The following is a 27489-nucleotide window of genomic DNA, read 5'->3' as shown; positions in this document are numbered from 1 at the left end:
CATGCACATAGGGCAGCTGCCTGCTCTGCTGCCAGCACACCTGGAAAAGTCCCATGCAGCCAGTGCTGCCAGCGAGTGAGGAGCCCTCCGTGCTCAGTGCCCTTAGGAGACGCATTGATACCAGGACAGGAGCTGGCAGCCTTGCAGCAGCACAGGAACACCTTTTCAGAAGAGGGCAGCATTTCTTTGCTAGCTGAATACATCCTCGGCTCAGCACGAAGTAGTAAAGCAGGGCGCCCAGGAGCACATGAGCAGCACAGTCTTGTTCTACCTGCAAGCCTCCATTCTCTGGACACTGGGGCAAGCATTTGAGACTCGAGCATCTTGAGGAAGTTCCTTCCCCATCCCATCCCTGCACTGAGGCTCCTTGCTCACCCACTCTTCTCTGCTGGCCCTCCCACCCTAACTCCCAATGCAGCACGTTTACTCCTTCCGCAACAACTCCCTGTGCATCCAGCACAGCCACACAGCAGCGGATGCAGTGCTGGGCACTCCCATGCTCTCAGAACATAACCCAGGTACCCAAGGCTCCGCTTTGCCCGGCTCTGCTTAGTCCTCACCAGCCGTCTCTGAGCCACACAGCACGCTGCTTACTGACCAGGCGAGCCCTGCAGATCCATTGCTCTCTGGGCACCCCAAGCTCTCCGCATTCTCTCACCAACACAGGCGCAGCAGGCAGAGCTCTGCTCCCCCTTTTGGGACCTCCACAACTCATGGATGTTTGCAACGAGACTTTTTCAAACAAAACTGCTATTTTTTTTTATTACTCAACCGAGATGCAGCATTCTCAGCCCCTTGCGTTCCAATGGAAAAACGATGCTCACAAGCACGTCTGTCTTGGCAGCTCTCCGCTGCATTCTGGGGCTCCTTGCGTGGTTTGGGCTGCAGCCTTTCTGGGCAGATACCAGCACCCAGCTGCAGGGCGGCAAGCAGCAACGCAACGTCCGGGAGCAGCAGGGATGCCGCGCTGGGCGCACACCGCACGGCACAACTCCCGCTCCCTCGCCCCCTCCGCGCCCCCAGCCACCAGCTGAGCCCCGCGCATGCGTACAACGCCCCAGCTCTGATGACGTCACCTTCCCTCTCGGCCCGGAGCTGGAGCTCAGTTAATGGCGCTGTGTGCCGCGCCCGCCCGCCCCGCGCTCGGCGCCGCCCGCCAGCCCCGCCCCGCCCCGCGCTCGCCGCCGGGGCCGGGGCCTCCGCCGAGCCGCGCCGAGCCGCTGCGGCGGCGGGGGAAACCTGCGGCCGGTGAGCGCCGGGCGGGCGGCCGGCTCAGCTCTTTCAGCTCTCCGTCTCTCGGGATCTTCCCCGCGCCCCGCGGAGCCTCGGGCGGGCGGAGGTACGGGAGCTGTCAGCGGGGGCTCCGGGCGCGCGGCCCGCGGGGCTGAGCGGGGAGCGGCCGTCCCGGTGGGGCGGCGGTGGGTGCGGGGCAGCTCATCCGAACGGGTTCTCTTTAAGGGACGAGGAAGGAAGGGGGGAGGAAAAAAGCCTTCTAGAAGATCAGAAGCGAACGCATCCGAGATCGCGTTCTGTTTGCTGCTGGAGAAAACTGCCATCGGATGGTAACTCCTGCCGGCTGGGCGAGCTCTGTCACCTGCTGCAACTTCGGCTCCGTGCAGCACTGCTCTCTGCTCCCCGGCCGTAACGCGGCACGGCGCTGCCCGCGCACCCCGGCTGTGGTGGTGGGCAGGACGTGGCTGCTGGGCTGCGTTTGGTTCCCAGTGCGGCCAAAGGGGGCCGGCGCTGATTGTACTGGGGACGGCTGGAGTTTAGCGGCGGTTTTTCTGGCAGGGCTCGGCTCCCGCGGTTCCGACTGCCGTAAGAGAGCCGGGTGCTTCGTAGCCCTGAAGTGACTCCAGGTCACAGCCGGCTATAGATGGAATCGGGCTGCTGTCCCCACTGGTGGCCATGGGGCAGGGGATGCGAGCGGCTCTGCGGCTCCTTCCCACCCTGCCCTCACCTCTCTGCCGTCCTTCTCAGCAAAAAGATTTTCCTGTTCAGACCTTTTCTTCCTTCCCTCCAAATACTTGGTGCCTCCGTGTGTGTGAGCTGCGCTGTTTTCTTTCTCTCTCTCTTGGTTACTATGGTGCTGGTGTGTGAAAGCAGCTCCCCAGCTGCTCTCACAGCGAGTAGAACAGCCAAAACTTGGTTTTGCCTTGCCGGTGAGATGCCGTGCTGCAGCCGCCCCTTATTGCCCCTTCCCAATCGCTTTGCCTGGGGGCTGACTGGATGTCGGGGCAGCTGCTCGGGGGCCTTTGCTGAGCTTTTCTGTCAAGCAGCAGCAGCAAGCAGGGCTGCAACTCACTTGGAGAACTGCTGGGAATGGAAACTACTAATGCAGGCACTGTGAAGTTCCGTGCAAATGAAAGGCAGAGGATGGGAACAGCCTCACGCCAGAGCTGGGACCTTCCCACCTTTGCCCAGGCTCAGGTCTGTACTTCTGAGGGTGATCGCCCCATCCAGACTCTGATCTTCCTCCTGGAGATGCTTCTCTCCATGCATTAGAACAGGAGCCTGGATAGAGGTGCCTGTGACTTAGGCACCTGTTCCAGGTCAGACAAATGCAGGTCCAATTATAGGGGCTGATTTGGAGGAGGTCCTTCTTGGTGGTGCTGCAGGACCCACGGTCAGTGTGGGGAAGCCTGCAGCATCTCTTTCCCTTCCCAGCTGCTATGGCTTTGTTGAGTAGGAGAGGGGTGATGTTTCTAATTAAGAGAAAAACAGTCTTGTACTTCTCCCCTTCATTGTTTGTTTGTTTTTCTCTCTTTTCTCTGGACCGGCATCCTAAATAACAATGCTTAAAATGCAGATGGAGCAAAGTGAAATCCCAGGGCAGTGCTGCGGTGGGGCTGGAGCACAGCGATGACAGCATGGCACAGGGCAGAGCTGGGCCATCTTCGTGCAGAGGGTGTTCCCAGACTTGTCAGAAGTGCCATCATTTCCCTTTTCTCTCTCCTTTCAGAGCAGGACTGTGTCCTGGTGCCTTCTCAGTTTAGAGAAGAAGCTTCGAGGGAAGTTGTTCTGGATGAAGGAGAACCTTTCAGCCTTTTTTCTTTTCTCCTTAATAAAAGGATGCTTGAGAGGGCCACGTCAGGAACAGGGTGGAGAGATTGCCTTGGAATGTGGCCTGCAGAGCGTCCTTAACACAGAACAGTGCCTGGGTGGGACAGGTTTATATCATGAGCCCTTGGAAACTTGCAAAGGCAAGAGGCAGTGGAGAGAGTATCCAGTGCTGGGTTTTGTGTGGGCATCCTCAACTCTTCCTCCCCTTGAATGGTGTCTTGGGGCTGTTCTCAGACCGCTGCTATAGAAGGGTTAGTTTGTTCCCATAGGAAGATGAGGAGGGAGTGTGGCCCCACAGCTTAGCTTGAGGATCTGCCTTCAGCCAAGTGTGTGCTTTGGTAAATAAAGAGGTTTGCATGAAGCTTACAATAACTTCTCTTGGAAATGGGTCAAGCGACTATTTATTTGCCTAAGGTGTCATGCCAGTATTGTACAGATACTCCAATGGGGAGTCACTCTGGTTTTTTTTTTTTTTTTTTTTGCTGTTTTGGTTCTTTTTGTGCCTGTTTGGTGTTCTCTGACAAACAACACCTGTTGATGGTTGTTTGGAACCAGTGGTATTATTTAATGAGCCAAGATCTCTGCTTTAAGGCTCCAACCACATCACTCCTGAAGCTCCAGATGGCCTTTTGGAGATGAGCAGCACCTCGACGCAGTGCTCTTCCTGCCTGGGAGAACTGAGCAGGCTGCTGGTGGCACAAATGGGGCTGCTCGGAGTGTGGCTTATTCTCAGTCCTGGTGAGGTGAGTCTGTGTGCTTGGTGCATTTGGGTTAATTGCCCCCTGGTGTGTTTGTGTGCTAGGTTGTCATGTGGGTGTGAGTGCTGGAAGCGTGTCATCCTCTGGCACGCGCAGGGCGTTGTGTGGAGCTGACGTGTTAGGTAGGCAGGATGGAAACACAGGCTCCTCTTATGAAACTGGTCTTGTTCTCCCTTTCTTTGTTAAGAACCGTTTCCATGTTGGAAGATATTTAGGAAAAGGAGAGCCTTTCTAATAGGGACAGAGCTAATTTAGAAAGAAATCTGGGAGGAAGCCCCAGCTGTGTGAGCAGAGCAGGAGCAGGCATGTGGGCTAGGTTCAGAGCCAGCTGGGCAATGGAATGTTCTGCTGGGGCTGCAGTCCACCTGTTCCTGGCTGCTCCGTGCCTCTGCTGCTTGCGCACCGTGAGTGCAGCGGATGTGAGGAGCAGCCAAGTGTTTTAGGGAAACGCCAAGGATTCGGTGCTTTAATGGTACTTTACAGGCAGGAAGGGCTGGGGTGGTGCAGCAGCCACGGGGGGTTTGCGGATCCCTCCTGGAGGCTCAAGGAGAGCTGGAGGTGCCTGGCTGTTACCATGAGATGTCAGTTAGGGTTTGTTTGCTCCAGGTGGAAGGCCAGTTCATTTGGTCCTGCACTGGCATAGCTGCCCAGGGAGGTGGGGGAGTCACTGTCTCAGGAGGTGTTCAAGAATTGTGTGGATGTGGCACTGAGGGACGTGGTCAGTGGGCATAGTGGGGTGGGTTGGGGTTGGACTTGGGGATCTTAGAGGCCTTTTCCAACCTTAATAATTTGATAATTCTTTGGAGCATTTCTGCCCACTTGGTGAGGAGTGCCCTGAGCTAGGCTGTGTGCCTGGAAGGGCCTTCAAAGCAAGGGGTTGCATAGGACTTTGGCAAAATAGGCTTGGCTGGCATACTGCCTGACCTTGCTTCAGGTCCGTGCTGCTGCTTACTTGTGTCTACTCTTTGGGTGTAGTTTTCCATCTTACTCTGTGATCTGGTGACACGTATGCGTCCAGGGCAGCGTCGTTTCCCACGGGAATCTCCCATCTGCAGGTTGCAGAGCAGTACCTTTGCTTTTCTCAGTCAGATGCTTGAGAGCAGCCTGTGGATCTCCAGCAGCGTGTGGGGGGTGGGAGCGAAACCACAGCTTCAGAAGGAGAAGAGCCTCAGTTGTTTAAAGGGACTTCAAAGTTTTCATGTTCCTGCTTTGATCTTCTCTGGTGTCTGGGATAGGTCTTCCTACTTTCTTTTTATTTATTTTTTCCTCTGCTGCAGTTTGCAGCTTGCTGTCAGAGCAGTTGGAGCTGAGCGGGTGAGGGCAGAAGGAGCTTCTGCTTTCAGGGGCAGCCACCACACAAATGGCACTGCAGGCAAACGCAGCATCCCTGTGTGCTCACAGTCCTGCTGCTCAGCAAGGTGTGGAGAGGCAGCAAATCAGACTTGAAATGAAGATTGCAAATCTCTGCCTCGCTCTGGCAGCGCCTCCAGAATCCCCAGCAGCAGCCAACACGTAGCTGGGAGGTTCAACAGCTTGAGAAAGCAGCCGTGGGCTCTGTCCCTCTCTTACTTGTCAGCTGTCCTCTGGGTGAGGACTGGAGCCCCCAGGAGCCATGGTGCTGCTGGAGCAGCGGGACGTGCCTGCCTTCATCCTGCTGCTCCTGCATGGGTGGGTGCCGCAAGCTCAGCAGTGGGCTCCTAACATAACAGAGCTCCTGGGCTTGGAAATGAAGGCTTGTTGGCCATAAGTGAGGAGATTTTCGTTTAAAAATTCTGGCTGAGTGGACAACCCAAAAACCAATTCTGCGATTAGTAGGAGGAAGAGAGATGGTGTTGTGAACACCAGAGAAGCTGGTAAACAAGGGGGGCTTGCATCGCCTCCCCAAAGTGTCTTTGCCAGAGATGTGGTTGCTGTTCTGCCTCTTAATGCTCGGAAACGCTGCCTGGTGCTGGGGTTGGTACTGGGTTCCTTGTAGGCATCAAGCTAAAAAGAAAATTCAAAGGAAATTATGCTGAATTTAAAATATCCTTGATTCCTTTTTTTGTGTGTGTGTGTTTTCCTGCTAATTTAATCAATTCCCCACGGCGTTGTAAATTCCCAATCTGAATGGGAAATAATCCTACCACTATCATAATTAGCATGTAACCATTGCATGCAGAAGGCCCGGACTGCTGGGCTCATGGTGAATGCACGCTATTTTCTGAATTGATTTCAATAGTTGCATCTTACATTAATAAGAAAATGGGTGGGGAGGAAGTGCTAAATTTTCTCTGAGCTGAGAGATCTGTATGGTGAAGCATGGTGTGTGCAGCGGGGCTGTTTCCTATAGAAAAGAAATGGAGGTTCTGTACGCTGAATTGTGGAGACGGGGCTTTGCCAATCTTGCAACCGAGAGGCTCTGTTTCAGTTATTTTTTTAAAATAGAAAGTAGGAATTGTGAGGAAAATATTTGTGTGTGTAATTGTGTGTGAGTGATGGTGTACTGAGAGGAGAAAGCGTTCCCCTGCGGAGGTGCTTTGTTGCAATATGCAAACATAAGTGCAGTGGTGTCGATGAGTACTTACGCTTGTTTCCTTGCTTAGCGTGCAGCCAGCAGCTCCCGAGCGCTTTGCTGTGTGATGGCTGCAGCACCCAGGAGCTGCTTGGAAAGGAAGCCATGATGAGCCACCAGGAGCTGCCTGCAGTGAGGTTACACGTGGGGACTGCTAGAGCAAAGGCAAGGAATCCGTGGGTTGAATGGAGCACCCTGTGCAAGCAGAGCTTTGCCGTGAGGTGCTTGCAGGGTGGGCTGCGGTGTCCCCGTGTGCCCCCAGGGCTGTGTGCAGGGCGCAGCCAACACGCAGAGCAGGTCCCCGCTTCCCTCCTGGAGCCTCAGGATGCGGTGACGTCCAAAATGTCAGATGTTGTTTTTAAAAACGTCCAAATGCTTTGAAACACTATTTATTATTTTATAAAAGCGGGCCCTGCGTTCTGTGGGAAGGTATGCGAGCGGATCGCCACGCTATTTTCTTTGCATATTTTCCTAATGTTAGAAAACGTCCCAAAGAAGTATTGCATTGTTTCATTTCCCCCTCGATGCTTCATATTTTTCTAAAAATAAAAGCTGATGCCAACAGCTGTATACTGACAAGTGGGTGAATCTGCACGTTGTGCATCCAGTATTTTTTGGGGGGTGGAAAAAGCAAGACTCAGCTGGTAACCAGATTATAAGATGTGCATAAAAATGGACCTTTAAAGCAGCATGCCAGTATGGTGTTTTTTTTTTTTTTTTCTTCTTTATAAAATGCCATTAAACCAGTTAGAGGCAGAAAATGCCCTCAGAAAACAGGGGCTGGGAAGGGTCAGTTGAGGTGAATAAACAAGCAGGCTTTGTCAGGAGTGACCAAAAACCGGCCTGCTGCTGCCGTGGGTCTGAGGGCACCTTCCATACAGTCGCCTTCAGAGCTGGGGCTGTGCTGGCAGGCATCTCCAGCACCTGGTGCAGCACTGCTCTCATTGCAGAGATGCCCTCATCCCACTGGCTTCCACTAGCCTGGGTTCTGCCTGGCATCTCCTGCCCTGGGGCTGATCCTGTGCTGTTTGGGGCTTGAGTTATGGCCATAGGAACTGGCAGTGCTGATCCTGACAAGCTGATTCTTTTCTCTTTCGTTTATTTATTTCTTCCCCCCTTCATTTTAATCCCGTCTCCTGGGAGATTCCAGTTGAAATCTATTCATTGCTGAAATATTTCTTTTCCCTCGTGCTGCGGATGCCCAGTCCGGTTCGATTGTGTGGTTTATTCCTGGCAGAGGAGGAAAAGAGGAGAGGAACGGGAGGAGAGCTGCGCTTGGGGCTGACTGTGTGTGTGGACATACATTGCCCCATTTGTGTTCCCTTTGCTCTGTCAAACTGAAGTTAAGAGTTGGTGAGGCAGCTGCTCGTGCGTCCAGAATGAAAGCTGATGTGCAGGAGGTCCTGCATGGGCTGAAATGTAAGCAATATCTTGGGTGTTTTGGCAGAGTTAAATGGGGAGATCAGCTCAGCAGCCTGTCCAGGCAGGCAGAATGCCTCTGTCCTTGTCTGGAGGTAAGTGCTGGCACTGGGGCTGCTCGGTGGGTCGGTGGCGCAGTGTTTGGGATGGCGGTGTTCAGGTGGTGCCTCCACAGCTGAAATTCACAGCGTGGTTCTGCACCCAACCAAAAATTCAAAAGTCAGTACACGGAGAGATCCTCTGCTTGTCCTTGGAAGTCTGGGTACAGTCTGTTCCTGCTTGACAGTTTTCCTCCAGAACCACGATGTCACTTATCTGTGTTGTCCCCTGCCTCAGGAAAACTGCACGACCCTGGGAGCTGAACCTTTTCCCTGCCTCATGCTCTCAGCAAGAGCATCTTTTCATTCTGCAAATGTTATGAAGCTTGTGATAAAGTTGCATGGCTTGGCAATGCCAATTTGGTGCTGTTTGCGTGCCAGAACTGCTGAATGAGTCTTTTATCACGCATTTGTAACAGTAGCTGTCGGGGAGGGAGCTTCCAGGAGGAGTGCTTTCAGAAGAATGCTTTTGTAAAGGAACACTGTCCTGCAAAGAAGTGCTTTGCAGGGGGAGGAAAAAAAAACACCAAGCCCAACATTTTTCTTGTGTTAGTGTTGTAAAAGTTGCTCTTTAACTTGGGTGAATTTTTGCTTCCATTTCTTGACAGTTTTGTCTCTCTTCTTTGTGCTAGCGAGCACTAGTTGAGCTCCAAGTGTTTAGGGAGGGAAAAGAGACATTTGGATTCTGAGCAACAAATGCCAAAGCGCTTGGTTTGTGTAACTCCCCATCGTGTCCCCAGGCGTGAGCCAGCCCTGTCCCTGCAGGGAGCAGGATGGGACACCTCTTGTGGCACGCAGAGCAAGTGCTGCCTGCAGTTCTGGGGACCTGAGCTGACTTGGTGCGTTGCTTCCACTCAGAGCAGGAGGAGAGCGTAAGGAGGAGGAGACATAAGGAGAAGGCGAGCTGGGAGCTGTGCCCTGCAGTGCCAAAGCCAGGTGACCTCTGCTGTGTTGGCTGTTGAGCTGTTTTCCATCTGTGCACGAGCTGTGCGCTTCTGGATGGCAGGAGCTCCAAGCTTGTCCTCCCCAGCCACTGCCACACAATTAAAGATTTTTAATGGTAACCCTGCTTTAAAAAAAAATTACACTGATGGCTGGAAATGGTTTGGCTGCTGCTTTATGACCAGCACCTAGCTGTGCTATTCCTGAAGGACCTCCCTGCAGTGTTCTGCTCTGTTTTCAGCTTGGTTTTGGATGGCTTTGCGCTGCTCTGAAGTCCCCAGCTCGCTGTGTAGCTGCTCATCTCACTGGCACTGAGGCAAGTGAATACAACATTAAAAGAGGAATGTGATTATAATCCTGTAAAAAAGAAAATGACAGAGGAATTTGGCAGTGGTTGCAGCCCGCGAATGTAATGTATAATATTTTATTCATTTAAAAAAACGATTAGATTTCAAGCTGACAGTTTAAATGACAAATCAGCTTAAAAAGATTTTTGTGCACAGTGTAAAAGGCTGTTGGCATGGGTTTCCCTTGCTAACTGTGGAGAGAGTGATATCCAAAGTTCCTCATCCCAGGATATCTGGGATGCAGCTCACCGTGCAGAACTCTTTAGGGAACGTGGGAGCAGGGTTTGTGCCCCACATCCCTTGGGGATGCTGTCAGCTTGAGGTTGTTTGGCAGAAGGGAGAGCAGCACTGAGCTGAGCAATCACGCGGCTGATCGGCGCTCCATTGTGCCAAATGGAAAACCTGCAACAAAAGCAATTTCTGCTCTCAAATAATTGATGGCCGTAAGGAAAATTTAGGTGCTTGGTGTCCCTGGTGTGTGGGCATGTGGAAATCTCCTGTTCTATCTCTTTGCTTAGAGCTTGGTTGCCTAAAGGATGAGGAGCCTCAGGTTTTGCCTGCAGGCCTAAGAGCAGCTGAATGGACAGGGAAAAGAATGTGAGAGGAGAGGAATCCTGCTGCCCTGGTCCCTTTTGCTATGGGGGAAGCTGACTGCAGTTTGCTGAGCTATCCTGCGTGATGCTGAGTCTTTAAAACCTGACCCATGCAGGATTTAAAGTTTTAAAAACACCGCAGTAGGAATTATTAAGCTAAAAATTTCATAGTTCCTTCCCTTAGGGATGGAAAAAATGACTCAGGTAGAGGTGAGTTGGGCCAGGGCTGTATCTGCTTGTGAAGTCCTGGGGATTGGGAGCTCCTTTGAAAACAGCTGCCAGAGCAGCTGGCTGCATGGAGGTACCACACCGAGGGAAGGCTCCTTCATCCTCAGCTGTTGGCACGAGAGGAGAGGTCAGCTGGAGGGAGGCCAGAGCATCGTGATTGAGTTGACTGGAGGTCTGGAAATGCTCGTTTGAGAGAGCCTGGGTTGTTGGGCTCCAGCTAAGAGAGGAGGGAGGGAGAGAGTGAGTCTGTAGGTAGGTAGAAGTGCATGGCGGGGAAGGTGGTCTCTCTTTTCCATGGTCACAGTGGGTAGGAGAACAGGTCAGGGTCTGATTTGTGGAGAAAAGACTTGAGATTAAAGTATTTGTCAACGTTTTCCCTGAAAGCTGTGACCGTTAAACACTGGATTTGGTGGTTTGGGAAGCTTGGAAGATAAAAAATGCATTAGAAATATTGTTGAATGATGATGGAGGTGCAGTTTATTCTCCCACATGCAGGAGTTGTCCAGGTGCTTTCCTGGGGTCCTTCTGCACAGCACGGCCCTAAACTAAAGGGGTTGTTCTCAGTCTAAAATAAGCAAGAGGTGACAGGTTATGTTCTATGGCTTCAGTTTTCAGGAGTCTTTTCAAGAATGCCAACTTGTCTTTGTCTGGAGGAAATAACCATTTTATAGGGATCAGCAGCCAAGGGACCTGTGTTGTTGATGGGTGCGCAAGGTGTGCAGTCCCAGAAAGGAGTTTTTTCTGGGCTGCAAATGTGAGTAGCAGCACATCATTTTGGGTCTCACAGTGTGGGTGAGCTCTTCAGTTTTGCTGTGGGTTCCAGACTCACAGCAGCATGGCACGAGAACTGTGTTGTAGGACAGAAGGTCCTGTGCTGCCGCAGGGACGTGGCTGGTCTCTGTCAAAGCAGCAACTGTGCAATGTGTGTGTGTGTCTGAGCTGCTTCCCTGCCTGGAAATAGAAGGAAGGAGAGCCTGCAAGAGGGAGGTGGTGCTGCTCTGGGGACCAGAGCGGACTCATTTCTGTCATTTGAGGATGGTTTTGCACTTCGGTGGCTTGTCCTCCTGCAGGGCAGGCTGACGGGAGCTGGGTTCAGGCTGCCTCCTTCACTGCCCTCGGCACCCAACTGGGCAGCGAGTCGCTTCTCTGGTCTGGAAGGAAGCTTTATTCTGGAACAGCACTGTGCAGTTTCCAGTAACACCAAAAAGAACCCAGAGCAGAGCAGGAGGAGGAGGGCTGTTAAAAACTCGGAGGCGAGATTGCCAAGTGAAAGCAAACCAGAACAATCTCTGCTCTTGGGGCTTTGAGCTCTCAGTGCCGAGACCCCGTGTGCACAAACACAGCAGTGGATCCTGCCTGGGGATTGGGAAATGCTGCTGTGGGACCTGCTGTTCTTTACAAACCTGCTGTCCCACGTGGCTCAGGCACTGCAGATTGTAAACTACAGGTATGTTTAGAGTGACTGATTCTCTCTGCCAGGCCTTACATTTTGGGAATATATTTGTCTTCATTCTTGAATTGCAGCTTTTGAGCCATTTATTCAGTCCCAAGGAGGCTGTAGTGCTTGGGAGGGAGGTTAAGTTCTGTAATGAAAAGCTCTGGCACGGAGTTGAAATCCCTAATGCAGAGGGACCTGAACAACCCTCTGAGTGTGTCATAGCTATCAGACGTGCCTGGGATTTTTGTATATGAAAGAAGTTAGGAGAAAAAAGCATTCCTTGGTTGCCTTTGGCTGCCCATGGTTTCCATGACAGGCAGCCGAGCTATTGGCATGCACTGCTCAGAGGAGCCCCCAGCTCATGTTCCTTTACCCCCACCTCTCTCATACATTGTCTTACTGGCAATTCAGCCTCAGGCAATTCAAGCAGGAGCTGCAGAGGGTAGTATAGCAGCTCATGCTGCCAAATGTGCAGTTCTTTTGCTCTGTTTCCAGAAGTAGGTTTTAGGAACCTGCATTTTGCTCTACCTCCAGCCCGAGTTTCTATTTAAAACACCTTTAATTGCAGAATTGAAAGGCACTCAAACCGTTACAGCAAGGTCACTCTTCTTAACTCAGGTACCCCAAGGATCAAGAAATCTTGTTTTTTAAGCCGCAGATGTACGTTTCATCCCTAAAGGATCGTGCAGATGCTATTAAACCTGCCATAGCCAAGTGAGTTGTGCAGTGGGAGCAGCAGGAACCTGTGGCACAGCTCAGCAGCTGGCTGTGCTCCCCGTGCTGGTGTCGGAGCAGCAGTGGCAGATAAGCAGCTGTGGCTGTTCTGCTTCACATCGTTTGGGAGGCTGCAGCGTTGTGCAAGTTGTTGCAGGACAGTTACACACATTGCTGGAATAAAAAACGCTCCCTCAGCAATCTAATATTTGTTTCTTATTATATGTTCAACTTTTGCTGGCATCTGAGAGGTTGTCACCTGTTCTGTCAAGGTCCCTTCCCTCGGCACTGGGATCTTTCCAAGCGTGTTGAAACCTCATTGGCTTTCAGTTTTCGCTGTGGTCACTGGCTGTGCTGCAGCAGGAGAGTCAACACGTAAACATTTTCCTTTACTTTGGAGTCTCAGCGTAGCTTTCCTGTTTCCCATCCTTGCTGCAAGGCCTTTTTCCAGGGTGACTCTTTTGTTTTTAAATATGCTGCTTTCTCCCTCCGCTAGAAGTCAGACCCAGAAATCCTCTTGGCCGTTCATCCCTTTCCACAGTTAAGTGTAGAAATTATGAAATGCATTGGGCTGGCTTTGCTGCTTGTCCAGGAATGAGGGAATGGGGACTGGGCAGCAGCTGAGGGAAATGGAGGGCAGAGAGGAAGCACATAGCTAAAAGTGAAGCTGTGGGTTATATATAGATGCCTGCTGCGGCAGTGCTGCTCAGGTTGGAATTGCTTCTCTAAATATGACCCAGCTGAGTGCTGGGCAGTGTGGTTAGAGGGCTTGGCTACCTGTTGGTGAGCATCAGCTTCACTGACCCAGGGGAAAAAGGACCTTTGGGGATTCTTCACTGAAGATTTGCTGTGCCAGGTGGGGTGGGTGACATGGCTAAGGGCAGGAGTGAAGCTGATTGGAGTTACGTTTGTACTTTTGGTGTTTACTAACCAAGGGTCACCTTCTCCTGTCCAGCTGTAGTGGTAACTTTCGGTCCAATGTGCTCTCTTCCAGCTCTGAGTTGACTACTGGCACTTTAAAGATGCGTGCAAGCAAAGAAGAAGAACTGGAAAATGAAGGGTTAAGGACGTGCTCCATTCTGCAGGTAGGACACAGCTGTGCTGCCAGGATGTGCTCAGTGCATAGTTCTGCCTTACCCAGCTGGGACTGTTTGTGTTATAACTGTGGGGTAATTACTGATTTCGGTGGCTGACCATGAGCAGTAATTGTGAGGCACTGGGAAAGGGGAAAGATGGGAGAGGAGATGAAGAGAAATTCTTCCTTTAAGGCTGCAGAGTGGTTAAAATGATTGTCCTGTGAGTGGCTTTCTAGTCTGATGGCTGAAATAAATGATCTTGTGATGGTTTGCTCTGTTAGCCTTTGAGCCATGCCCTGCTCTGTGCCCCTTGGGTTGTGCTCCAGCATTCTGAGGAAGGGACTGGTTTTTCTTCCATCTGTATGTTGTGCCTTGGACAGAATGGAGTTTAAAAGTCCTGTGCAGTTGTACTTATCTCCGTACTGGTGCTCACATGTGTTTGTGCTGGACCACTGATAGGTTTTTTTCCCTCAATCTAGAGAATACATGTCACTTAGTAAGTGTGTATTTGCCCTGTACTGTGGGTGAGGGGGCGAGGAAAGTGATGCATTTCCCTCTTGGCTTCTGTGGGTGGATGATGTCCTCTTGGAAATAGCCCTCCCTTTTTCCATTATGCCTTTGAACAGCTTTGAAGAAAAAATTGCATCTCATACCAGAGCAAAACCATTCCTGTGCAAGAAACAAAGTTCTGTGGCTAAGCCTTGGTGAGCAGACAGTAGCTGGTGGGGAATTCGTTCCCTTGGTTTTTGGTTGTATGACAGCATCCCTATGGACGGGGAGATTTTCCAACCCCAAAATGATTTCTACCCAGTTGTGCCATACCTGCAGTCTGCTTGCTGCTGGGCTTCAGCTGTCCTTGACCCTCAGAACAGGACTGATGCTGCCACCATAACTGTTGCTTTCCTGTCACATTTCCAGTTCTGCAGACTAAATCCAGACTGCTTGGCTGATGGAAATAGGTTGATGGAGTCTGCTGTTGCACAGGGTGTGCGGGGGTCTCCTGAGAAGTGTCCTCCTTTGCCTTGGTAGTTGATTAATCACATACAGATGAGTCCCCAAATACCATCTGTCAGTCACCTTGCCCGTGCAGTGAATGTTGATGCTCTCTCACAACTTGGCGTTGCCTTGCCATTAGGGATAGAGAGTTTGGTGAGATGAAGAGGGGGGAAGCTTTGGACCCTGCCAGCCCGGCTTGGTAAACAGAGTCATGGCCTCTTGGGAGAGGGAGTAGGGAGAAAAGGATCAAGTTTTAGATCCTCAGTATTTGCCACTGAAGGATAGTAATAGTGCATTTGGATTATTTGTGTAGAAGGTCACTGGGTGAATGGAAAGGATTCCACTGTGTTACATCTGCAGAAAATAATTCGAGGCTTTGCACACAGGGGCAAATCGTGGTGTTAGAGCAGCTTGTGTCATCCTCTCTGCATGCTCCCAGCCCTGCTCTGGCACATGCAGGGTGTCCAGTATCTTCTGGAGGAGCTTTGAGAGCCAAACTTTCAGGATCTCTGCTTTTAGGACTTAGCCCCTTTTACTCAAGTCTTCCTTTTCCCCCACCCTCCTCTGATGTCCTCTCCCTCCCAGTTCATTTGTTTTTAAAATGATTGTGCTATTGTGTTCATCGATATGCACATACCCCGTCTTGTTTTTCTCTTGGACTAAAATTGCAAAGCAAATCTGTTTATGGTTTTGGTGAGCTAATTCTTCCCCACCCTAGATTTTTAAATAGACTCTTTCTCTACCAGGCTTGTAAAGCTCGCAGGATCTACTGAAGTAATGAGAAAAATATGTTGTGTGCTAACCTTCCTTTTTTGTAAAACTTTGTTTACAACACCCTATTCCTAGCAGTGCATTTGGAAAGTGCATTTCTTGATGCTGAAGCAAGTAGACAACTTTGAAGGAAGAAAATGTTCATTCAGTGCATTCAGAGGTGAAACCTTTGGAGTTTTCCACTTGAAGCACTTGGATTGTGTGGCAGACTCTGGCGAGCTGTGCTGAGCTGTCATGCAGGCTGTTCAGGGCTCCCTCCCTCCTGGGAAGCTCCACTGCGTTGGCTCGGGTCAGGCAGCTGTAGGTAGGGGCAGGGACAGATGCGGAATACAGCTCATGGTTTGTCAGTCAGGGCCGTGCAGCTGTGAAGCTGGTTTGGGAACTGAGCTCTGCTTTCATTTTCCTATCGGCCCATTCAGGATGTGTAGCTGTGAAGTTTTCCCAGCTAGCAGCCCAGTGCTTTCCTGATGCGTTCACATCCCTCCCCTCCATCCCTCCCTTCCTGTTTCACCCAGAAGAGCCACGCACTTCTTACTGACCTGTCTGCTCAGGGTATGTATAAAACATCACTCTGACAAGTTCAATTGCTTGCATACGGAGGCTGAGGCCACTGGATGCTTAGTGCATAAAGTTATTGGCTAGATCCACGCTGCATTGTATTGCATGAAAAGCAAATCCCATCCTGTGTGGCCTTTTCCAGACCTATTGCCTCATACTTTTACTGTTGTCATCAGCTGAAAATGATCTGAGTGCTGTAGATATCCATAGCTTGGTTTGACTGTTGGATTGGGAACGCATCTCCTTGCTGGAAGGTTTTGCACCTGCTGCTGTTTCTGTGCTGGAGCTGAGTGGGGATTGGGCTGAGGGCAGTACGGCTGCCTGCCCTGTGCTGTCCCCAGCTCTGCTTCCTTGGGGATGTGCAATTTGTTACAGCCACTCTGCTCAGCCAGGGTGCGGGGAGGCTGTGGGAGGTTTTCTGCCTTTTGGTGTCTGGGAATGGATGAGCACATGCTTAGAGCCTTGGGTCTGAGGCATGATGGAATATCTCAAGTTGGAAGGAACTCATAAGTATCATCAAGTCCAACTCCTGCCTCCACACAGGACCACCCAAAAATCAGACCATATATCAGAGCGTTGTCCAGGCCAGGTTCAAGGGTGAGGCATCATGCAAAGAGAAAAGGCTTTTTGGCATTCGGAGCAGCTCTAGAACTGTGATACTCTGCTTCATCTGGATATGTACACCAGCATTTATGAATGAAGTTGCAAACACAACTCTCACATAGGTATGTTCTGACTTGCTGGAGGTCACCTTCAAAACAAAGTGATTAAATGTGAGCCAAACTCACACTCATATCTCCAGCTGAATCTGAGGTCTGACGAATGCTGCTGGTGGGGCTGTCTGCAGTGCTGAGGGAGTTGTCTGCTTCAGCATACAGCAATTTGGGTTTTATTTCCAAAGCAACACTTTGAACTGAAGGGAAGCACCGATAAATCTCTGTCTCAGTGTAATTCAGTATAATCTCTTAGCTGTGTGCTTGTACACAAAGTGGGAGAGTTTCTGAAAAGGTGACCCACGAGGAGGGTGTTCTCTGATAAATAAGTATGTGGTGACTCACGTGTCCTGGGTTCAATCACTTCCTGGGACCTTGAGTGAGTTATTGAACGTTGCTCAGTGCTGCAGGTCCTTTTCTGTAAGAGCATTTCCCTTCCAGCCCAGCAGTGCTGTGACAGTGAAGGCAGTCAGAGCCTCCTCTGTAGACAGTGAATGAGAGGCACGGAGCAGAAGCAGAAAAGAGAACAACATCAACTTCAATGGTTGTACCAGTGTCCAGGGACCTTGCTGTCACTTTGAGATCCCACATAGAGCTCCCTGCGGATGATCCTGGGAGGCAGCTGCTCCTTGAGCTGGGCAGCATCCCTCAGCATCACGTTCATTTTTTTTCCATTAGCTTGAAGTCAACAGTCAGCTTTGGTGGAGCAGGTTTCCAGTGCTCCCCTACCTTTGTCCTTTAAAGTATTCTGCTTTTGCCCACTGTATACCTGTGGTTACGTAGCTGGGTACAGTGCCTTGTGCACACTGCTGAGGAAGCCTCTAAAGCACCTTAATGACAATCTTTTAGGGATGTAAGCTGGGACGAGCTCTTTCATCTTCGGGGTATTTATTACATGAAGTTCTTATTGGCAGTGGAAGGGGCATGGCCCAGTGGTGAGGAAGCGTGTTCCTCTTGCAAAGAAGCTTTCACCTGATCAGCATGAAGTCTGTGCTTCTGCTTGTCTGTGGCAGCCCTTCCCCAAACCCCAAACTCGCTGGGTATCTTTGCCTGAATTATTGCTCAGCAGCTTGCTGCCCTTGGTGCAGAGGTGCTGGAGGCTGGGTTAAGGCTCTTGAGGAAGTTGGAAGCTGTTTTTGAGGCGGTGTGGAGATTTCAGGCATGTCTGTAGCCAGGAGGTAAAGCAAATCCCCAGTATAGGGGATGCACTGCATGAGGCACTTCTCCAGGCTAACGCGGGGTTTTGTGATTGTCATCCTGCGGACAGTGAAGAAGAGACACTGGAGAAGTGTTCCTTGGCCAATGGAAGGCTGAAATCCTGTGGGATCATTGCCAAAGACAGCAACTCATTTAAACTAGAAGGTGAGGGTATCATCCCTGCTGGCAGCTTTTCACCACTCAGCAGCACTTGCCAGGTGCAGTGAGACTTGAGCCTGATTTAGAAGAGGGGAGAGGACTGCTAAGTCCTTTGGGTGTGAGAGCAGATTGTTTAGAAAAGGCTCAAAAATTGGGGTATTGCAGCTGTTACAGCATTTGAGGTAGCATTGCAGACCGTTTTCCTGGCTGTTGCTGGAAGGTACATACAGTTTTGCACCATTCATCCAAGGAGCTCATTTACTGAACCTCTCACTTGGTTATTTTCCCCAATGCTGGCCACTCAAGTAAGCAGCTCAGCATGAGGATTTGTGCGACTGATCTGAAGGGATCTGACTGTGGAGCTGCCTTGTGTGCCTGTGAGCTGATGGGAGATGCATCCCACAGGCTGCAGTGTTTCTTCTCCTTGTTTCCCTGCTGCTTCACACATCCACCCACTTATCTCTTATCCACAGGTGATTATGGGCTTTGTAGGGGGGGAATTCCTGCTGTCCTGAGTCTTATCCTGCTTGACTTGCAGCCTTTCACTGCAGTATCATTGAGATGCTTCTAAGTCTGCTTCTCTCCCAGCACAAGGAAGAAGGCAATTGCCTGGAGAAACAGTGCTGGGTTGTTGTTTCCCTCCTTTGTCCGCAGTGTCTGGTTGTGTTTTTTTTTTTTTTTTTTTTTTTTTTCTTCATGCCATTGGCAGTAGCTAAATAACTTCAGCTCTGGGGTTTCCAAGGCTAAACAGAATTAAAATAAAGTAACATTAACCCGACTTGGGCCATTCACTGAGAAAATGGCCTGTTGGCAAATGAAGGCTGCATTTGTTCATGGTATGTTTCTGTGCCTTCCTGTGTTCTCCCACTGATGTGTACAACAGCCGGGCTCCTGCTGGCACCTCACCTCCATGAATGCTCCTGTCCCAGGGAACTGGTATGTCATTCACCTAGACTCAGTGCTTGCCTTCATCTCTGTGAGCCTTCATCTCTGGTTTGAGCTGCTGACCTGGAAATGAAAGGCTCTGTATTGCAGCTACCGAGCCTCGAGGCAGCCCTGGGCTCACAGGCAGCCTGCTGACACAGCACTAACATTATTGTTACGTTGGTCTTCTGTGCTGCCTCGTCCTGCAGTTCAGTGTCTCACGCTGTTCTCTGAGTTATGTTGAACAGTTAAAAATTTATCCTGTGCCATTCACCCTAATGATGATGGTGAGTGTTTCAGACTGCTGCAATGTGGCTGCTCTTTGTGTCTGAAGAAGAAAGTCTTTTGGCTTTTGTGCCTCTGAGGGTATAATACGGGCTTTGATTATTTTTGATGGTGTAGATATCCATAAAGACTCCAGATAGGAGCTCAAGAGAGGAGCGAGTGATGCGGCTCAGCGACTGCCTTAATTCTGCAGTGTGCTCTGCCAAAAGCATCACCTGTTCAAGGTAGGTGACTACCTGTCTGTAGGGCTGAGAGTGAGACTGATGTCATGGCACACTTATGGGCTGAGAACACAGGAACCAGAGTCGCATGTGGTGGGGCCAGTGGGTTGATGGCCAGAACTCATGGCAGTGAGACCACTGCTAGGGGCAGTGAGCTGGGGGAGCGGGCTAGCAAGAGCTGTGTGCCTCTCTGTGTCCACGTGGACATAGAAAATAGTGAGTGCATAGAGAATACAGCTATTGGAGTTGTGCTGATAACCTCACACCTGGCTGCACCCACAACAGTTTTCCACTTGCTGCAATTTATACCTGTATAGTTTCAAAACCTATGGCAGCAACCTGAAGGTTGGTTCTGTATGGCTTGGCAGTAATTGGGCAGTATTTGCATAATGACAGTAATTTCCTTGTTCTCGTTTCCTTAATTTGGTTTGCAAGACCGTGCTGAAATGTGACTTAAAGCTGTAAGTATTTCTGTCTGTTGGCAGTCGGAAATGGAGGTTTAGTCGCGACTGTCTACAGAAATAAAATGCTCAGTGTTGGAGCTAAATTGAATAATATGGTGGTGTTAGTGTCTTAATCTTCCAAATAGTGCTCTTAAATTCTCCACACTGATGTCTGAAAAGCTTAAAAATAATAAACTCTATTGTACAGAGCTCTGAATGCAGAGGGGAGGCTTAGTGATTGCTGGCACTTTGCGGGTATGCTTGCTAATGCATGGCAAGGAAGCAATTCTCCCAGCACGCCTGAATTTCTTAAACAAATTTCCTCATATTAAGGCCTTGTGATCTGCAAATTAATGAATGCATCATTATTTGGAATAAAGGATCACAGGAAACCTCAGCCCAAAGCCCAAGCCCCTTTCCTTAGGCTATCACACTGCTTTAAAATAGCTGCTGTCTTCCCCCATGTGCCTGCCAAGGGCTGCTTCCCCCCCCGCAGCTATTTGGGAGCCAGCTCATGTTCCACCCTATGGGAAACATGTCCTGGATGAGCCTCAGCACCTGATTGTCCTTGCATCCCTGTGGTAAGGTAACAAATCAACCTCTCACCTTCTGTTCTTCATGGGAAGAGCGTGGTGAAAGCAGCCTAATGCTTCCTGTTGTTGTTATGGTATGAGGAATTCAAAAATTAAGGGTCTGGGGAATCAAAAGTCTAAGGGAGAGCTTGGAAAGGAGGGCTCTTCTGGCTTTACTGCTTTTGGTTTGGTGTCTGTTACTCTGCGCGGTTCTCCTGCGTCCTGGTTAGAAACCCAACAAAAAAACCCCAAATAACAGAAGGGGAGGGGAGCAGGACGTGATTTGTTTATCACAACTGTACTTGAAACTAATTTTAAATGTCAGTCTTTTGAGAGTAAGGAAATTCCTCCAGCTTCCAGCAGTAAATAACTGGGATGCTTTTAGCTCACAGCTGACCTACAGAGGATGGTGAGCTTTCAACGCAAAAATAATTGTCTCTTCGTAGCTAATCCATTCCAAAGCCCACTGAACAGCCAGAGGAAGTGGAGAGCCCTGACATGAATGGTTCATACCACAAATATCTCTTGAACTTTGCTCAGTTTCTCTGCGTACTGTCCAGAATGGCTTGACAAATGGTGTTCAAACCAAAGAGCAGGTGACAAGGATTTCTTCTGGCTGGCAGATGCTCAGCTGTGACTCCTGTACTTTGCCCACAGAGGTCTAGAATGAAGTCCGCAGTCCAGGGGACTCCTGGAAGTCCGTCTCTTATGTAGGTATTAAAAAGGGCTCTTTTTGGAAAATTGTGTTCCAGCTGAAGGAGCTGAAAACTTGCTGGTCTGACCATATGCTGCTGAAGTCGTTGTGGTTCAGTGCTTTAGGTCAGGGTGTTGTCTGAAGGCAATGGAAGAAAACCCTGTGCCCCTCTTGCAGAGCAGGTATGTCAACTCAAAGCTTTAGGACCAAATGGTGACCTAAGAATTAGATGGTGTCCCTAATTTCCCTCTTCACTTTTAAGTGGATGCAGCATTCTTCACCCACAGTCTCAACTGTTGGGTTGCATTGTTGTATGGGGTTGAACATCTGCCCCTTTCAACCACAAAAGTGGCTGTGTTCCAGTGGCGGGTGCTTTCTTTCTATTCAGGGATCCTCTGGAGCCTGGAGGAGCTTCAGTATTAGGCATTACATTCTGTCAGCTGCCGCAGATCCCCTGGGCTCCCCTCCTCTCAACATCTGCAGGGCCATCTTGCTTTGCCTATGCACCATACATAGCACAGGCGGACCTGGCCCTGCCAGCTGCTGCAGAGCGGGGCCAAGCGGAGCCGCAGCCATCACAAAACATTTTGATCCCAGCTTGCTCAAGAGAAGAGGAAGGTCTGCTGTCAGCTCCTGACCTCACTTGGCTGTGCTGATGGAGGATGCAGGTGGAGCAGAGCTGCACAGGGCCAGCCTCCGTGGGAACGCCTCACCCCACATCAGAAATGGTAGAGATGCTGGAGCAGAGCAGTCCCACCCGGGTTTCTCAGTGTAGTATTTCCTTCCCCCGGCATTGTGCTGGTGATTGACTGCTGTTTTCTCGGCAGAAGGCTTCTGAATATTCATTGGGCTGAGGGAGGTGAGAGGCTGTAGCTCCCTGCAATCGGGTGTGGGGATGCATGCAGGGCAGACTTTTTCCTGCTGCTCTTGCTGCTTAAACTGTATTGTGCACATACTTCTTGTGGATAAATCATTGCAGAGACCTCAGCCTACCTCGGTAAAGCAAAAATCATAGTGCCTGCATACTTGCCATCCTCATTAAAATCACTTTATGCGTATTATTTCTGCTCAAAATGCCATTCCTCTTCTCCCCACCCATTTCCTTTACTGGCTGTGACATACAGGAACTACACCCATTGCTTGCCTAGCCTCTCCTGACCTTTTGTAACTTGGCTCCAAACTCATTTTTTCGGGTCTTTTGCAAAACACTGTCAGAAGGGAAAAATCCTTTGTTAAAACACAGCCAACTCCTGCCTCAACGTGGAACAGTTTGTTCTGCTGAAAGAATGAGCCAGTTCAGTGAGCAGAAAAACATTGCCATAAACTGGCGTACTCAATAAGCTGCAAAAGTGATCGGCTGTGCTCAGGGTCTGAAAGGAGGGCTCCGAGCTGCACCCACCGGGGAGGAAAATCCACAAGCCCGACCTGCCAGCCCCGTTTCCTTGCTTTCAGCTGACGTGTTTTGCAGCTGTCTGTTTGGCTGTAGCAACTGCAAGCAGGGGAATGGGAGCTGATGGTGAGCCAGAACGCGAGGCAGTGTTCAGAACTAGCATATTGCAAAAGGGCATGGTGAGTGAAGTAATGCAGGAAGGCTCAGCTAGGAAGGATGCAGTACTGTCTGTGCTGCAGAAGATGGGCTCCAGCACCCTGCGTTTGGTGTCTGGTACTGGTTAATAGCTCAGTTTGGTCCTTCCCACCCACGTCCCACATCTTTTAAAACTCATGATATAAAAGCTGATGCTGGGTTTCTTTTCACAATGTGTGTTGTAACAGCTAGAGCTGAAGTTCTGAGTGTGGAGTGATGGCCCCAAGCTCGGTCACCCCTATGGGAATGGGTGTGCGCCTGGAATGGGGCTGGGAGGAGAACGGTGTGGGAAATGCAGCTTGGAGGTATCCCACAAAATGCCTTTCCGTGGTGCTGCTTTAAAAGACGAGTATTTTTCCAGAAATGTAACGTTGACCAAGATCTAACAATGGTTCTCATCTTGCCTTGGGACCCTGGAGCCTTCCCTCCGAGCTCCCCTGATTTTTTAGCGTGGAGCTCACTGAGCAACTTCAGCTATGAAAACACTGAGAGGTATATTTTAGGTGTAATCTTTCCATTTTCACATGCATTCCAAAGAGCTGATTTCTGCCAAAGCCAAAGTTGCTCTGTCTAAATAGCAACACTCGACGGAGAACTGTATGTGCAGAATTGAGAGGTGCTTTGCAAATGGGCATGAATATTGCAGAATATCACCCTTTAGACCATGCGTGGCCATTTTAGGTGTCTGTGATCAGGGAACGATAATGCAAGCAAAAGCAAACCTACTAGAGAAAGCATGAGAGGCTGGAATCAGAGCCCCTCTGTGTCTGCTAAGGCTGGACACAGACCCATGCACTGGAGCTCACCAACTGGGTGCCAGTGATGGGAAACCCAGTTCTGATGAGCAGTGTGCTCTGCCAGTGCTCAGGCCTGTGCTGATGGGTGCTGCTCTGTCTGACTGCCTGTTTCCTTTGGGGGAAGCCAGGGATGTTCAGCAACGTGGACAAAATGTGGGGATGTGAAGCTGCGTGTGGAGGTGGGAGCCCCGCAAAGATAGCAGAACTCAGAGCAGATCTGTAACGCAGCCCTGAAAGAGGGTTTTGTTTGGAGATGTCAGGGGTGTGATTGCATAATGCTTGTCTGGTCCCTGATCAAATGGATGAGAGCAGAGGAAAAAGAGCGAGTGAATTGGTGTTAGTGATGTTCAGACAGAAGCACGCAAAGCTTGGAGGGATGATCAGTGGTTTTGGTTTGATGTGTGTTGTGTTTTTTATTCCCGACGTTCTGCTGAAATATAGCACGCAGCTTGTCTCTGAGGGGGGCACGTTGCCAGTAGTCTAAAGGTTATATTATCCCAGTGACCTATTTTTATACTCTAATCGCATTCTGTTTCAGGCACCCCTCTCCAGCTCTTGTCTCGCTCGGGTTTGTGCTCGGCTGAAAAAGAGCGGAGATAATTACCTTTGGTCCCTGGGTGCCAGCACACAAAGGCAGCCTCTGCCCAGGTAACAGAGATGAAGGCACAGTGCTGCTATTCTGGAAGTACAGCTCAACCCACAGACTCGTCTCCCAGATTGGAAATGGCTTGAAACAGGTCAATGAAATACGTGCAGGATGGAGGAGAGGTCTCCTCTTAAAGGCGCATTTGAAATGGAGAGGTGCAGCAGCCTATAGAAGGGTGAGATCCTAATGAATAGCTTTCTTGCGCTGGTCTGAATGAAAATGATGCCCGTCTGTTTGAGGCCTGCCAAGGAATGGAGAATGCAGGCGATTGTTTGGGCCGTGAGGTCCACTGCCTTCAGCCCAGCCATGCAGTGTAAAGCCAGGCGTGGGCTGCAGCGTGCCCCAGCAGTCGGCATAAAGAGAAATTGTTCCTTAGCACAAATGTTTGCTGTGCGACGCTGCTCGGAGCTGAAAACCGCTGCAACCGGTGCGTGTGTTTGTACATTGGTGTGGTGTGAGACAATAAGACATGGAGAGGCTGTTCCTGCCCGCAGGGCTTGTCTGGAGCTGCTGGAGCTTTGTGACTGGCTGAGAGCACCAGCAGTGGCAGAGCCCCAGTGATCTGCAGTGGTGGGGAAGGTGTCATGAGCTGTTTGTTCATGGGGACTTGCGGTTCCCTGTGGGTTAAACCCGGCAGAATGTTGTGTGCTGGCCTTGCTGTGTGCTGAGACCAGGCTGCGGGTGGCAGGTTGGTGGCACTGCTGTCCCCGCGCTGATGAGCAGCAGCCGCCCTGCTCGCAGCTCCCTGTTGGGGTGTGATGTGCTGCACGCCCTCGCTGCGTTGTGTGGTACCCAGTGACTGTGACTTGAGGGCCATGGCTGCTCAGAGATGTTGGGGACAGATCTCAGCTCTCCTATCTTAGTCTGGAAACTCCAGGAGCCTGTGGCCTTCCTGCCTCCTGCCAGCCCCAACAGGGCATGTTTTGGCAATAAGCTGGATAATTAGTGTAACTGGTAAACTCCTACATGATTTCTCATGAAAGCACTAAAATGAAAAACAAATGTTAATGACTAACCCAAGAGGAAAGAGCCCTGGCACTGCAGGGCCAGTGGCGGCAGGAAGGGCTGCGTCCTCAGGGCTGTGTGCATCAGGTGCTCCCTCCCCTACCAGCACCCAGGTAACTGCACCCCGAGCTGAGGCAGGACCGCCCTTTGGGGTGCAGGAGGTGGCAGAGGAAGGCACCGGCCCTGGGCTGCAAGGCTCAGGGATCTCCTCTTTGCTGGGCTTTGGCTGCTGCTGGAGAGCCTAGATGACTTCCCAACGGAAGGATTGCGTCTTCTGCGCTGTGCTGCAGGTAGTAAAGGGAAAGCTCTCAAGTGTCGACTTTTCTTCTTCCTTTAATTTTCTTTTTCCATATTATGATATCAAGTGGGGCCCGCGGTGTTTCAGCTGAAAAACAAGCTGCTGTTGTTTGAAGTGCCAATATTGTGCTTGGCTCCGCATGAGACAGAAACATCAACTTTGTCCCTGACCTGGGGAGCGCGTCTGCCTGCCTAGCAGGCACAGAAAGCGTTGAGAAAACTGTTATTTTACTTCTATTTTGGTGCTGATCTTTTTTTTTCCTTCCCTCTAAGTGAGCATTTTCCCTTCGGCAGAGCTGCCCGCAGCAGGACTGCGCCATCCGACGTGTCCCTGGTGCGGATGGCTGCTGGTGCTGCGGGGTGGCTTTCTCCTTGTTGTTTCTAGGGGAGGTTTGCAAAAGGTCACCGAATTAATCTTCTAACTGGGGACCTTGGCACCGCGCAGAATGAGTGTTTTGCATTAACGACCTAACTCATTAATTCACTGAAACATTTAAAACCAAACCAGTTGTATCCAGCCAAGCTGGAAAAAGCTGAAAGTTCATACTCAGCAGTGCCGATTTCGAAACCTCCCTTTGTTAATCTCTGCAGAAACAGTTTCTGAAGCTCTGCGCTCTCTCTGACTGCTCTCTGGGCATTGTTCTCCCAGGCAGTGCAGAGTGGCTGCGGGGCCGGTGGTTCTCCCTGGCCCAGTTGGTTTGGGGGCTGCCTGGAGCAGAAACTCTGCACTGTGTTCTGGGGCCGTGATCCTGAGTTTAACAGTTTCCATCTTCCTCCTCCGTTCCTCCTTTCTGAGCAACCAGACCTGGCCCGAGGCTCCTGGCTGCCTGCCCGTCTGCTGAGAGCTCTCTCTGAGCATCTCTGGTACCAAATTCCTCCACTTGAGGTCAGTTTGCCTTCGCATTTCCAACGTGCGAGGCAGGTTTAAGTCCATGGGTCATCGGGTGGTGGCTGCTGCTTGCTGTGCTGCCTTGCTGTTGAATTAGCAGGTGTGGATTAGAGAGGATGATCCCTTTTTCTTCCTGTCTGCAGAGTGGATATTGCATTCTGCTCGTCTTTCTTCCAGTTAATCATAACGTAATACATAAGAAATCAAGTTCTTCTCACATGGCTGTGCAGATGGCTCTGAGGCATTTGCAGCGGTGGCACGCAGAGCTCCACCATAAGGCTGCTTTTTAATTGCACAATTTTTCTGCTGTTAATTTAACCTGTCCGTTAAAACAGCCTTGCTTATTTCAATGACAGAGATCAGCGAATTGTGCATTCTGTTATATATTATTGCTGTATTAAAGAGTTAGTACATTCCAGAAGGTGAGCAGTGAATAAAACATGCTCGTAACATGTGGTTATGCAACTGTTCCATGGAAATGAAGCGGACAAACAGTACACTCCATTAATTTTTTTTACCAGTAAATTGGCACTGTGATGCACTTCCAGGCAGATTTGCAATCTGTGTTCTCAGGTGGCATTAATATTGGATCCCCAGCAGGAGAGCTGCGTTGGCTGTGCTGCCCTGATTGCATTTTTAACAAAACTCATCGGAGAGAGCTCTGAGCGTGATGCAAGCGTGCTGGTTAATGAAACAGAGAGCTTTCAGGTTCTCCATAGGTGGGTCAGACTGCGCACATTTACCCAAAATAATACTGATTGCACGCTCTGAAGAGGCACTCTGCTAACAGGACACAATGGGGGTCTTTGTGTATCTGGGTTGCTCTGTATCAAATTCACTCTGTTGACAGATAAAATACAACCTTTTTGTGGAAACTCCGTAACCACAACATGAGCTCTGCTCTGTCTGGGACTGGAGCTGCCTCCAGAGCTGGGGGTGGATGCTGAAGCTGGGTCTGCTGGCAGCTTGCTGGAAAGGGCCAGCAGTTCCTCCCTTCCCTGTATCAGAGCTGTAGTGTGAGACTGCCACGCCACCGAACTCCAGCCTGTAAAGGTGTATTTTGTAGCCTTCAGGCTGCTCTTATTGTTTTTTTCCTAATTGACTCAACTTGGAAAAGGTCACTGTACCCAGCTAGATTGTGTAATATTTAACTTAGCATCAAAAATGAGGATCTTGGGATTGGTGTCAAATGGATGCTGTTCCCTGCTGAATAGCAGAGCCCATTCATAGTCATCCAAGTTTTCCACTTGCGAATGCTCATGAATAACTTTCTGGCCCTCCGCAAGGGAAGGCTGGCCACGAGGAGATGGGAGAGGAGCAGCATAAAGCAGGTATTGAGAACGCACAGCTCGCACCATCCAAATCCAGCACGCAGCTTTAAGGCTGTTTCATTTATAGATTTGTGAAAGTTATAATTTCTAGCTTTTTATGAAGCTCTATCACAGCAAACAGTGTTTCCTGATGCCAGTGATGACTAACGCTATTTACAGGACTGTTTTGTAATCTCAGA

The 27489-nt window shown here is 50.2% G+C and overlaps 1 protein-coding gene across 4 annotated transcripts in view; it reads left to right on the top strand.

The window, feature by feature from the left end:
* Positions 1–1084: 1084 nt before the first annotated feature.
* ZHX3 (zinc fingers and homeoboxes 3) overlaps positions 1085–27489 on the top strand; it is a 36404-nt gene continuing 9999 nt past the window's right edge. Inside the window, exons 1-4 of one of the 4 annotated variants that reach the window (XM_085241829.1) lie at positions 1085–1339; positions 3655–3806; positions 6404–6537; positions 13146–13236. The gene's annotated coding sequence lies outside the window, so the exon portion shown is untranslated. The remainder of the gene's footprint in view (positions 1340–3654; positions 3807–6403; positions 6538–13145; positions 13237–27489) is intronic. The other 3 variants (XM_085241830.1, XM_085241826.1, XM_085241831.1) reach the window with 3 other exon arrangements.

This window comes from Meleagris gallopavo, chromosome 22 (genome assembly GCF_905368555.1).
Source record: "Meleagris gallopavo chromosome 22, MGAL_WU_HG_1.1, whole genome shotgun sequence".
Classification (NCBI taxonomy): Eukaryota; Metazoa; Chordata; class Aves; order Galliformes; family Phasianidae; genus Meleagris; species Meleagris gallopavo.
This window is presented reverse-complemented; position numbering and strand designations above follow the sequence as displayed.